We start from the raw sequence: 13,053 nt of genomic DNA, 5'->3' as shown, positions 1-13,053 counted from the left end.
CTGTAGTAGTTATTTCCACTGTTTTATCTTCCAGGTCACTTATCCGTTCTTTTGCCTCAGTTATTCTGCTGTTGGTTTGTTGTAGAGAATTTTTAATTTCATTTACTGTGTTGCTCATCACTGTTTGTTTGCTCTTTAGTTCTTCTGTGTCCTTGTTAAACATTTCTTGTATTTTCTCCATTCTGTTTCCAAGATTTTGGATCATCTTTACTATCATTACCCTGAATTCTTTTGCTGGTAGACTGCCTATTTCCTCTTCATTTGTTTAGTCTGGTGGGTTTTTACCTTGCTCCTTCATCTGCTGTGTGTTTTTCTCTGACTTCTCATTTTGCTTAGCTTACTGTGTTTGAGGTCTCCTTTTTGCAGGCTGCAGGTTTGTAGTTCCTGTTGTTTTTGGTGTCTGCCCCCAGTGGGTAAGGTTGGTTCAGTGGGTTGTGTAGGCTTCCTGGTCGGGGGGACTGATGCCTGTGTTCTGGTGGATGAGGCTGGATCTTGTCTTTCTGGTTGGCAGGTCCACATCTGGTGGTGTGTTTTGGGGTGTCTGTGAACTCATTATGATTTTAGGCAGTCTCTCCACTAATGGGTGGGGTTGTGTTCCTGTCTTGCTAGTTGTTTGGCATGGGGTGTTCAGCACTGTAGCTTGCTGGTCATTGAGTGGAGCTGGTTCTTAGAGTTGAGATGGAGAACTCTGGGAGAGCTTTGCTGATTGATATTATGTGGGGCTGGGAGGTCTCTGGTGGACCAGTGTCCTGAACTCGGCTCTCCCACCTCAGAGGCTCAGGCCTGACACCCAGCCGGAGAACCAAGACCCTGTCAGCCACTTAGCCAGGTATGTGGGGAGTTTCTTGCCTTTTGGGAAGTCTGAGGTCTTCTGCCAGTGTTCAGTAGGTGTTCTGTAGGAGTTCCACATGTAGATGTAGTTTTGATGTATTTGTGGGGAGGAAGGTGATCTCCAAATCTTACTTCTCCACCATCTTGAAGGCGCCCCCTGTGAATGCTGCCTTCTCTTCTCTCCCCCTCATCCAAGCTTCTGGAGAGCACCCTGCACCCTGTCTCAGCTTCCTCACCTGTCCCTCACTCCTCACCTCTGGCCAGTGGCGAAGTCGGGCGATGGGGCTCGTGGGCTCCGGCAGACCAGGGGGAAACTGTTTATGTTTTTTCTCTTTCTTTTTCCTTTATGTGATCATATGACACCGAGTTGGAAATGTACCAGTCAGGAACTGCTATGGCTGCCCCTCTCCGACACCATTCTCAAAGACTCATGTCTTGGCTCCAGTGTGTTCATCAAATAAAATCTGCTGTTATGTCTTGGGAACAACTGTATGCAGTGAGCTTCCTTAAGCAAAATATGATTGTTGCTCAATGCTCTATCAGCCTGAGAGGCTTGTCTGCATGGGTAACTTATGATCATCATGGGTGGTCCAGAGGTTTCAGGAGGTATGAGAGGAGGTTGCTGTAGCTTCTACAGTGAATGATTCTCTGGGGGCAGAGAAAGGGAACACTAATGGGAGAGACTGTTGTATTACCATTCAGACATTCTAGAGTCCTTTGTTGTAGGGGAGCCCCAATTCAAGATGGGATAAATTGTGCATGACAGCATAAAAAGGCTTAAGTAAAACTTGTAAATGAGGTATATGTTTGCCTCCAGATCCCTAAAAGTCCTAAAAGATACTGGGCTTGTTTAACATTGTGAGTGCAGAGAATGTCGACTGCTACTTCTTGACAGTGTTAGAGATGCTGGGGCTCTCAAAGTACCAAATACTTTTCAGGAATTTCACCAGGGTTGCAGGGCCTTGTACTAAGTGCAGGGATATGCCCACCCCCCACTTTTTTTTAAAGGCCCCCCTCCTCTTCCTCATCTTCTTATGTTTTTTTTTCAGTTTTATCTTCCTATCTAAAAAGAGATTTATTGTATTTCATGCAATTTAAAGTACACATGTCAAGTCACCTAGAAAAAAATTTTAATGCATTAAAAAATAAAATAAAAAGTTGTGTGTGTGTGAAGGATGTAGAACAAATGGACCAAGGTATAGTCTTATAGGGTCCCTGAGAGAGGAAGTTTTGGAAAAAACATCCCATCCACTCTCCCTGGAGAATAACTTCATCTCTCATATGAGAGACTATTACTATAGCCTGTGGAAGTAATCACACAGAGCTCTAGGTCAACAGCTTTTCCAAAAGTCAGGAGGTAGCAATGTGTGCCCCAGAGAGATTTTCTCTTACAATGAAGTAATGCTGAGAAAAAAAATAAAAGAAACATTTCTGCATCCACTCTCTTCAAGACAACACCATAAATGTGACAATTAATATTTTCATTTCACAGTATTGGCCACACTGATAAAGTTTTTAATTATTTAGCAACATATTGATTCTTTAGGGGAACAAGGAAGTAAGGCTGTGAGGGAGAATCTATTCTATGCCTCTTGCCTAGTTTCTGGTGGTTTTGTGACAATTTTTGATGTTTCTTGGCTTATAGAAACATCACCCCAATCTTTGCCTTCATGCTCACATTGCATTCTCCCTGTGTGCATATCTCTGTCCCAAATCCCATTTTTAGAAAGACACCAGTCATTTTGGATTAGGGCCCACCCCAATTACCTCATTTTAACCTGATCACCTCTTTAAAGACCCTATCTGCAAATAAAGTCACATTCTGAGTAATGTGAGTTAGGACTTCAACATATACATTTTGAGAGGAAAACAACTCAAACTATAACAGAGAGGGCAGTAAAGCAGAAGAATGAAATGACCAGAATTTCATCTTAGTTAACTTATTCTAGAATCTTAAATAAAGAGAGATGCTCTGGGGCTTCCCTGGTGGCGCAGTGGTTGAGAGTCCACCTGCCGATGCAGGGTACACGGGTTCGTGCCCCGGTCTGGGAAGATCCCACATGCCGCGGAGCGGCTGGGCCCGTGGGCCATGGCCACTGAGCCTGCGCGTCCAGAGCCTATGCTCCGCAACGGGAGAGGCCACAACAGTGAGAGGCCCACATACCGCAAAAAGAAAAAAAAAAAAAAAAAAAAAAAAAAAAAAAGCTTCCTAAGAGAGTATAGTATACAGCTGCATTTAGAACTACTGTTTTGAGATGATAAGGCAGGAAGACCAATTTGGAGGCTGTTTTGTTAATCAAGGAGATATAATAAGACTCTGAAAGATGGCATCAGCAGTGGAAAAGAGGAAAAGAGAAAGAGATAGATGTTTTCTAGAAATAGGAAGTAAATCAGCAGGACTTGATGACTCATCAAATTGTGGGGAGAGGGCGTGTTAGGGAAGAGCAAAAGGTGACACTTAAGTTCCCATCAGGTACATGCTGGTATTGTCAGCAGATATTAAACTTAAAAGAAGTTTGTTCTCTTGGGGGAAAGCATAATGATTGAATTGAGTTTTTAACAATTAACTTATTATTTTGAGATCACTGTAGATTGACATACAGTTCTAAGAAATAATACAAAGAGGTCCCATATACCATTTACGCAGTTTCTCTCTATGGTAACATCTTGCAAATCTGTAGCACAATATCACAACAGGATGTTGGCACTGATACAGTTGAGATACAGAACAGTTCCATCACACAGGGATATACTGAGTTTGAGGTGCCTGTAGATAGTGATCAAGTGAGACTTGTTAAGGTGGCATTCCATTAGAAGTGTGCTTACCTGGTTTTGATCTCTCTAAAAGTACCAGAAATCTGCCACAGCTAACTGGAAGTAAGATCCACCTACTTCGCTACCTCAATATAATAATAAGGAATGAGGAATATTTTAAACTTTGGATTTATGTAATGAATATCTAGCAATGACTTGGGAGTACAAACAGGTAACCATTTCACCTATAGAACAAGATCTACTTGGGGAAATTCTTTAAACACACGGTTACCCATGCATGCACACCTACAGGTGCATGCACATATATGCCACAAGCATGTATACACACAGATGCAACTCTTATTAGAAGACACACAATTTTGTGAGTGACCACTTATATGAACTCCTCATATTCCAAGAGAGTGACTATTCTGTCTTTTAAAGGGTGTGCTTTCATTTTTACTGCAGCCAAAAAAAAAGAGAGATTAAAAACAGCTGGAACATATGTCTGTTTTCACCTCCTCCTTCTGGAACTTTGTTTTTGGATATCACAGACATTTTCCAAACAAAACTCTGCTGAACAAAATGATAAATGTGGAAGAGACATGTATGTTTCTCCTTTTGTTTGAAGAGCTTTATAGAGTCGAAAGCGTTGGTGTGCTTTTCAAACATAAAACTAAACCTTTGAACATCGCAAATAGAGTTTTCAGTGGGTAATGTGACATTTAATTTATATTTGAAATTGGGCAGTGTTCTCAACTACAATGCTGAGTCTTTAACCAGTAGGTGTATTTATCTGGGAAGTAAAAATGAAGTCTTTTATTATATGTTGATATTTGAATAGAACAATTAGAAAACTGAAACAACGTGCTAACCAATCCTTCAAGTTTCTGTCACTTTACTCTCTTATTCATCTTTTTCCTTAAATCTCCCCTCCAAAACTACTGTTGCTAGATCCTTATCATGTCATGCTCCAATTACTATAATAATTTTCTCATTCTTTCTCTGATGGCAGTATGCTTTTATACTAATAGACCCTAAATAATAACTCCAAATTAATCTCTTAAAAACACTTTGGTAACATCACTTCCATGGTGTATAGACTAAAATCCCAGATCCTTGACTTTTATTTTATAAGTCCTACTTCACTTTTCAATAGGTATTAAAGCCTAGGTTTTAGAAGTCTTTGGTTCAAATTCCAGTTCTTCCAATTACAAGCACATTTTGCAAAGATTCCATTGTCCTAACCCAACTGATGAGTTTTGAGGGTCTGAAACTAGGTAATGGCAGAGCAAACAGATTAAAAATGGAAAAAAAGATTGGAGATAATAAAACGGATCAACCTTGGTGACAAATTGATTAAAAGAGAGAATATGGTATCAAGCATGATATTTACCTTAAGCTACAGTGTGGGTTACCTGAGAGAGAGAATCCAGGAAAGAGAGGCCTGGCAGAATGAGGAGGAAATCATTATATTGAGTTTGGTGTGTGACAACTAGGTGAATATATTTACTCCACAGCAGTTAAGAGCCAGGAAGGAGGGCTTCCCTAGTGGCGCAGTGGTTGAAAATCCGCCTGCCGATGCAGGGGACACGGGTTCGTGCCCCGGTCCGGGAGGATCCCACATGCCGCGGAGTGGCTGGGCCCGTGAGCCATGGCCGCTGAGCCTGCGCGTCCGGAGCCTGTGCTCCGCAACGGGAGAGGCCACAACAGTGAGAGGCCCGCGTACCGCAAAAAACAAACAAAAAAAAAGAGCCAGGAAGGAGAACAAAGTTAAAACTTTTGGAGGCAGTAGAAACTTACAGTCGCCGTGTTCCTCCAACGTAAGCTCATTAAAGAGAAAGTCACTCCACTATAGAAAACTACAGCCTGGGGGTGTAGCATATTTAAAACCCCCAAGTTTACCGGATAATAAAGCAGTAACATTAAAGTGTAGTCCATAAAAATGACAGAAAGAGTATTAAACAAAAGTTCAAATAAAAATCTTGGTACCATTTACCTTGAACTTTTGGCTCAATATAAAATGATTCAGAAATTATGGCTACTTTACTATCTCAGCAGCTGTTTTCACAAAGACTAAAGATACAGACATGGGATTCATGGCTAAGTGATATTTATTAGACTAGGAGAAGTATGGGGGCTGGGAGAGGTCATGGCTACTCTTTTGCTCCACATTTAGGGAAACTCTTTTATTCTGTGACCAAGCACATAGTTTTGAGATAAGTGAGAAAGAAGAGGGTCCCCTGGCTAACAAGCTAGATCACCCCAGGGCAGTTGACCAGGTGACAGACGGGAGTCATATTGCCCTCACATTCCTATAAGAGAAGATATTTTTCACAGTTCTGGACCATATCCACTCAACATAAAACAGAATCTGATAACAATTATGAGTTGCTAGTGCACAGTGAGAAGTCAAATACCAAAGCCTGTCCTTGCCAAGTTTTTCTTTGTATTTTAACCACATGATCCATATTCCTCATTACGCTATCCTTCATCTGTCTAAACAACAGGCTGTTGTTAGTTTACGAAACTTAACTGTTCTTAGCTCGGACATGCTTATGCATGCTTCTTCAAAGTTACAACAAATGGAGATTTTTGCATTTCATATAATTACAGAAAAAGCTAATGGAAAAACAAAAAGGCAAAACCAAATCTTTGTAAGAATGGGAATCTCTAAAGGAACAACATTTGCTGTTACAACAGTCAAGGGCAATGACTCTCCATTTCTTCTGGGAAAATTTTAGCAGACCTTCCCCACAGCTTTGAGGTAGGCACTTTGTTGGGTAGATGCCATGTGCTCTCTGAAAGCCACATTCAGGTGCTTATTGACTTCTGTTGAGCTGATTTTGTGCTCTTCAGAAGCTCAGCTATTGGATCATGGAGAATCATTTTAAATTTGCATTTATCTTATTTTGGTGACCTTGAGGATTTTTTTCATGTTGATTAGCTACTTGTGTGTTTCTTATCTTGTGGATTGTTCTTTGTGTCCTTTCTGCCCAGTTCTACATAAAGTGTTCTATTTTTTTTCTCACAGATATAAGGAGAGAGTAGATTCTTGGTGATAAATAAATTTTGAGTTGGACAAGTGAGATGGATGGTGGTGAAATACACTAACATGAAGACAACTAAGGGAAGATTAGATTTATGGAATTGGGAGAGAAACCCAGGGTTCTGTTTGACCTTGTTAAGTTTAGTGAATGTACCCTTTGGATATTATTGTGGGGATTTAAAATCAGCAGTTGGATATAAATAACTGGAGTTGGTGGGTAGAGATCAGATATTGATTCATTGGCATGTGGGCTATAAAGGCTTAGAATTGGGTGAGGTCACCTAGGGAGCACCTGTTGATAAAGAAACAGGCCAAGAAGGATGAGGTCCCTGGGCAATCCAACAGTCAGAAACCAAACAGAGCAAGGGGATCAAGCAAGTAGAATGAAAAAGAATAGCTATATCCAGGCAAAAGGTCTTGTATTTATTGACTTTTGAAATGACTTTAGAAATTTTAAATTCAACTATTCTGCCTCCTCTGCCTATTTTTTCTATTGGGATATTCATGACTTTTCATTGAACTGTAAAATTTTTTCATACATTGAAGACACAGACTCTGTTATATATAATACAATGCTTAAATCCCACACACCCCATTTGTCTTTTGTTTCATTTATCTTTTGATATCTCTATTTTTTGTAGCCAAATCGATTGATTTCTTAATGTACTAGATAATGCATTGCTTTTTTTTTTCTTTAAATGTTCTTGTCCATCCCAAATCTACCTAACATTGGCAAATACATCTCTCTCAGTTTTTATGAAATCTTAAAAAAAAAAGAAAACCCTTGCTCTCTATTTCATCTGGAATGCAGTTTGGTAACTGAGCAGACATTTCTTGAAACTATGGTGTGAATCTGGGGTAGTCAATCTTGCTGCTAAGTTTCTTCCCACTGGGAGAATTTCCCTCATTCAGATCCTGAGTCCTACCCCTAAGAAGAGCATTAATAGCAGTGCTCAGCAGAAGACCCTACTGCCTGAGCCAAAAGATTCATTTTGGTACACATTTGTGAGCCTTATTTTTTTTTTAGTGGCTAAGCAATGATTAATCTCTGTTAACCAGGTTTGGTCATGTTAGCTTCCCAACTATCCTGTTTGAATCTGTTGCTTTGTAATTAATCCCAGAAATCTTATTGAGTCATGCTCTTTAAACAGGGTCACACCCTTACGTCCTCCTCCCTTTTTTTCCCCCAAATATTCCAAGCCTGAGTGCTATTTCTCTTTCATTTCTTTTTAAGGGATTTAGCTTCAGTGTAGGTATAAGGTATTATGGTCTAAGGTAGCACAGCTGTTCACATTTTTTTCTGAATTTTCACTGCAGTATTCCCCAGCACACCTCACCAAATCCGTGTCCCAGTTGGATGTGATTTTTTTATAAGCACCGTCATCAATTTTGTTAGCAACAGGCCAAGAGGAGGTGTTTTGGAGAGGCAATCTGGCATCCCTAATTCCAAATACCTCGATCCCTGAGGGTTTTGCTTTTTTTTTTTTTAATCATCACACCAACTTTAGGAGCATTAGAGAATTTACCTGCCTCAATTCAACTAGGAACATGTGGCAGCCATGAGTTCTGTTCGTCAGATATTACCAGTTCTCCTTCTGGGTCCATGTAGGATTGCAATTCTTTGCTCCCCTGAAACTAAGTGTGATCACCCGAGCTGCAGTGATCAGTGAGATGTTGAGTGGAGGTGATGCATGTCACTTCCGGATGGAAACTTTAAGTGTTGATTCACTATTCACCAACCTGCCAGCTCTAGAGAGTGGCTGCCCTGTCAGCCTGGATGCCAGACATGGTCCAGCATGAAAGAGCAACAGCCAGGAGCTTTGATTGAGAAACAAACCTTTGTTGTTTTAAATCTCTTACTTTATGGGGTCATTATTGTTAGAGTCTAATGGAGCACCTGCTGACTGATACAGAATTGGTACCTTAGAGTGGGTTCCTGTGCGACTAGCCTGACTTGACAACATTTTTTAAAAGAAGACATTGATATTAGTCACATCCAGAAATTATACAGTAAAAATTGGGAAATCAGTTGTGCACATTCTTGAGGGAAGCCTGCAGTGTGGGCAAAGACCTTCATTCTCGTGGTTGTGCTCATAACGAGTACCCTGCTGTACACCAGGTGAAACTGTAATATTGTGATGAAACACAGACCAAGAAATTGAGAGAAAATGTTCATGTAAAGATCTTCTCACCACATGATAATGATAAAACTTGCATAAAATAACCATAAAGCCCAAATATAAGACTTCCTGATTTAAACAAAAAACTTCCTGATCTCCTGAAGTGTAGTCCTTGTAATGACTTTGCCTGGGATAGTGTAAGACCTTTCCGTGTGGCCTACTTAGCTCTGTATTGAGTCTAGAGCAGTTTTCTGTAATTGTTGATTCTATGGAAGTTATTTTGATTTATTTTTTAGGAACAAGCTAATTCCTTGCTCTATCACTACTATCTATACTAACATTGTGCCAAATTTTCCCAAGTTACCTTCGTCTACTTGCCCCCATTCTGAGAGAATTTCACAAATCTATGCTTTTACATCAGTCCTTCAATTTTCTCTGCTCTTTGGTGTCTGCAGCCCTCGTTTTAATTGTACAGATACCCTTCCTTTTCTCCTACAGCCAATCTCTGTACCTCTCATGTTGTTGTCTTTTCAAAACAAAACAATATTCTGACTACCTTCAAGACATACACTTGCAACATAGAGATTGTTGCAGAAGGTTTGCAAGCAAGTTAAGAGTGGGTTGTTTTTATTTTATTTTAAAATTTCATGCAAAGAATGTTTAAGTCAATTTATTTCACCTTCCCCTTCAATCAGTCTTATAGACTGTGGAAACTCCTCTCAGATTTGACAATTGATTGACTCTCAATCTTTGATTTCTATTTTATTGTGAGTTTCTATAGATTTCTGTATAGATGTCTTTATTTGCTGAGAAGAAAAAGAGAGAGAGTCTGAATCACAGGCACCATTTTTCTCTTTAGACATCTAGAGAATCTGACTGGAATGGATAAAGGTCATTTGTGAAATTGTATTCATGATTGTTTTACACAGTCACAAGAAGTAAGATCACTGAGAAAGAAAGGATGGAGATGCTTCCTGTCCCTCTTCCCAAATCAAAGGCACATTTAGTTACTGTCAAATTTTTCGGCTAATAAAAATCACAAGCATGTTCCTTTTGAATGAAGTTAGTGTTCTAGATGTCAGGTGACAATTCTTCTGACTGTTCTATGATAAATGTATTCATTTTCATGAACGTATGCTAACTATCAAACCAACATCAGCTAATACGGCATCTTGCAATAATGAAAAGAATAATTAGGTAAAGAGAAGTAACATATCTTTCAGTACTCAAAAGTCATTTGTGTGTTTGGAATTTTGTCAAAGAGAATTTCATCAAAATGAAATGAATATCGAATGAATATTAAAATTTATTTTTAATCTTGAAGGCTTCAAAGACATTTTAGAATTATCAAAGAAGCAATTAAGGAAAAGAAGTAGAAGCATACACCAAATTCGTTGAACAGCTATGACTCTGGTTGAGTTAAAGAAATCTGGGTGAAAGATACGCTGGTAACTACTAGAGATACATATTTAAACATAAACATGCTCTCAAGTAGAGAAAGATTACTAATTGTGAAAATATGTATCATTAACACAGTGCCAAGAGTTGCCTCTGGTTTATTACACTAATATCCTTAAAAAGATCTTTAAATAGAACAGCACATTTTTCCCCCTGTAGACGCACAAATGTTAAATCAACCTAAGTAAAATGGTTTCACTAAATCTTGTGGGAAATCTGTGATCATTGCACGTTATGGTATTGGAGTTTTTGTTTCTAAATATGCCACTCAAAAATGATCTAAGAAAAATAAGATATTAAGAAGTCTTTTTATAGAGCAATCCTTACATATATATGCATATGTCTTCTAGAAGTATATGTGATGAGCTTAACAGTTCCCTGAATTAAATCATTTTTAGTATACCTATACCAAATGGTTCACTTTGATATTTTTTGAGATGAAAATAATTGAAGTCATGTGGAGAGAGTTAAAATCATGAATACATTAATTCCAATAGTATCACACCTTATAGTCGATTACGTGTGGCTTCTTCAGCACAAAACATTAGGAACCTCTCACATGTGGCCTTTGATTTCATTATTCCTTTGTCCTCTGGAAGTAGCAGGATGGTGAGATTGAAGACAGTTTGAGGACAGAAGCCTGGCCTTTCTGGGACTTGCCTGGCGGTCCAGCGGGTAAGACTCCACACTCCCAGTGCAGGGGCCCGGGTTTCATCCCTGGTCTGGAGTCTAAGATCCCATGTGCTGCACAGCGTGGCCCCCCCCCAAAAAAAAGAGAAAGAAGGGTGGCCTTTTTTGGCAGAGCCCCCAGCTTTGTGGCTTACAACACCCTGAAGGAACAGCCTTCAGCCTCAAGCGTCTCTTATTTCAGGTTAGGCCAGAGAGGCTCTGTGGCAATTTCCCAGCCCTGCTCACACATTTTGATAATCAGATTTCTAGAGGACTTTCTTTAAATGTACTTGATATCTTCGTGGTAAAGCTAACGCTTGAACTGCTTAGGAAGTTGACAGAAGAGCTGCACTGGGGTTTTCAGGGGCACTTGTGTTTTGAATGAGAGCATGTGAGCTGAGGAAGGAGGCAGAAAGAGAACAGGGATGCTTGTTAGGATACATACGGAAGTCTTTCCAGTGAAAGTTTTACTTCCTTTATAAATTTTCCTAGGAACCTCCAGGTTCCTTCCAAAACCCTGGCTTCATGGAACTAAAAATAATTACATGTAACACTTCACACAAACCACAGTTGTGCTAAGAAGCTAAAGCTCAGGAATGCTTTCTTATCAATCACTTGTCATAGCCAATATCTTCTTAATGCAAATCCTGAGAGAGGGAATTATTTTAGGATCATAATTGTTCTATCGTGTTAAATACCTGTGCATCCAGTGTAGGGGCGGGATGCAGATCAGAACAATGCTTTTACAACTCTGAACTCTAAATGATATAAATACACTCTCTTATTCTTCAAAGTTCAGTTGTTTGAAGGAGAGATTAAAACAGTGGTGCCATTTTGTTCCTCACAAAATGTCCAGAAAGGACAAGGAAAATTTAGGTTTTTCATCTGACTATGCCCACTTGAACTTTTATTGGCCATATATCAAAACTATTACACTTCCACTATTGGAGCCAAAAGTTCTTATCACATTTATTGATATTATTTTAACATTCTGAAACAGATTATCCACATTTGATTTGGAAAAAAATTCAGATGAAAGATGGATGTATTTCCAGCTTATATCTCAAGATTTTATTATAGCTGACATTGGACAATTTTCAAACTAGAGGAATGACATAAAAAGTGACTGGGCCATCTGCTTTGCTTCTCCCATTTCTTATGCCAATTAATCATCCAGTCTTTGTTGAGACTGTTAATTTTGGCCACTTGAATGAGTTTTAATACCATGTTAAAACTAGTAAAAAATTTGCCTGAAACACCATCCCATTTACTGGGCTATCCTTCTCAGCATATTGATAAATTTAGATATTTTGCTCTTTTTAGTTAAAATAAGCAACCCTTATTTTATATATCTATACTAGGATAAAGATCATAGTGTGTGTGTGTGTGTGTGTGTGTGTGTGTGATGAAGGTTAAAAGCTTGAATGGAATTGCAGTGTGCACAAACATAAGAGGCATTGACCAGGCTATAACAAATGATATTATGATATATGAAATGTGTGTGTGTATATATACAAATATATATTTAGTGAAGATATTCTTATTCAAAGTCAACATCTTGCTCTCTTGCAGGTCCCCACTGAAAATACCTTTCATAACTGCATAGAATGACTAAGTTAAAAAAACAAACTTGTAGACACATTCTGATCTATTTTTAACTTGAATTGCTATATGCAAGATTTGAAATTACATCATATATAGAATAAGAGAGCCACCAGACAACTAAATTTAGCCACCTTTGTGAGGAATGTAGACTTGAATAAATTATTGGGAGTTAAGGAAATTTATATAGGAAAAAAAATGAGGTATCATGAGTCTGATTACTAATTTTACTCTGGCACTAGTAATGTTCTGCCCATTGTCTAAATAAACCCCTTTAGCCTTCAATTTTCTCATCTGATAGAGAAGCTTATCTTCTAGCATATATGAATTGACAGTTTAGATTTTTTCATTTTTTAATTTTTTTTATTTTACAAATTTAATCAGTTATACATATACATATGTTCCCATATCCCCTCCCTTTTGCGTCTCCCTCCCACCCTCCCTATCCCACCCCTCCAGGCGGTCACAAAGAACCGAGCTGATCTCTCTGTGCTATGCGGCTGCTTCCCACTAGCTATCTACCTTACGTTTGGTAGTGTATATATGTCCATGCCGCTCTTTCACTTTGTC

Source organism: Mesoplodon densirostris, chromosome 20 (assembly GCF_025265405.1).
Source record: "Mesoplodon densirostris isolate mMesDen1 chromosome 20, mMesDen1 primary haplotype, whole genome shotgun sequence".
NCBI lineage: Eukaryota > Metazoa > Chordata > Mammalia > Artiodactyla > Ziphiidae > Mesoplodon > Mesoplodon densirostris.
The sequence above is the reverse complement of the archived record's forward strand: the minus strand, read 5'-3'. Positions refer to the sequence as shown.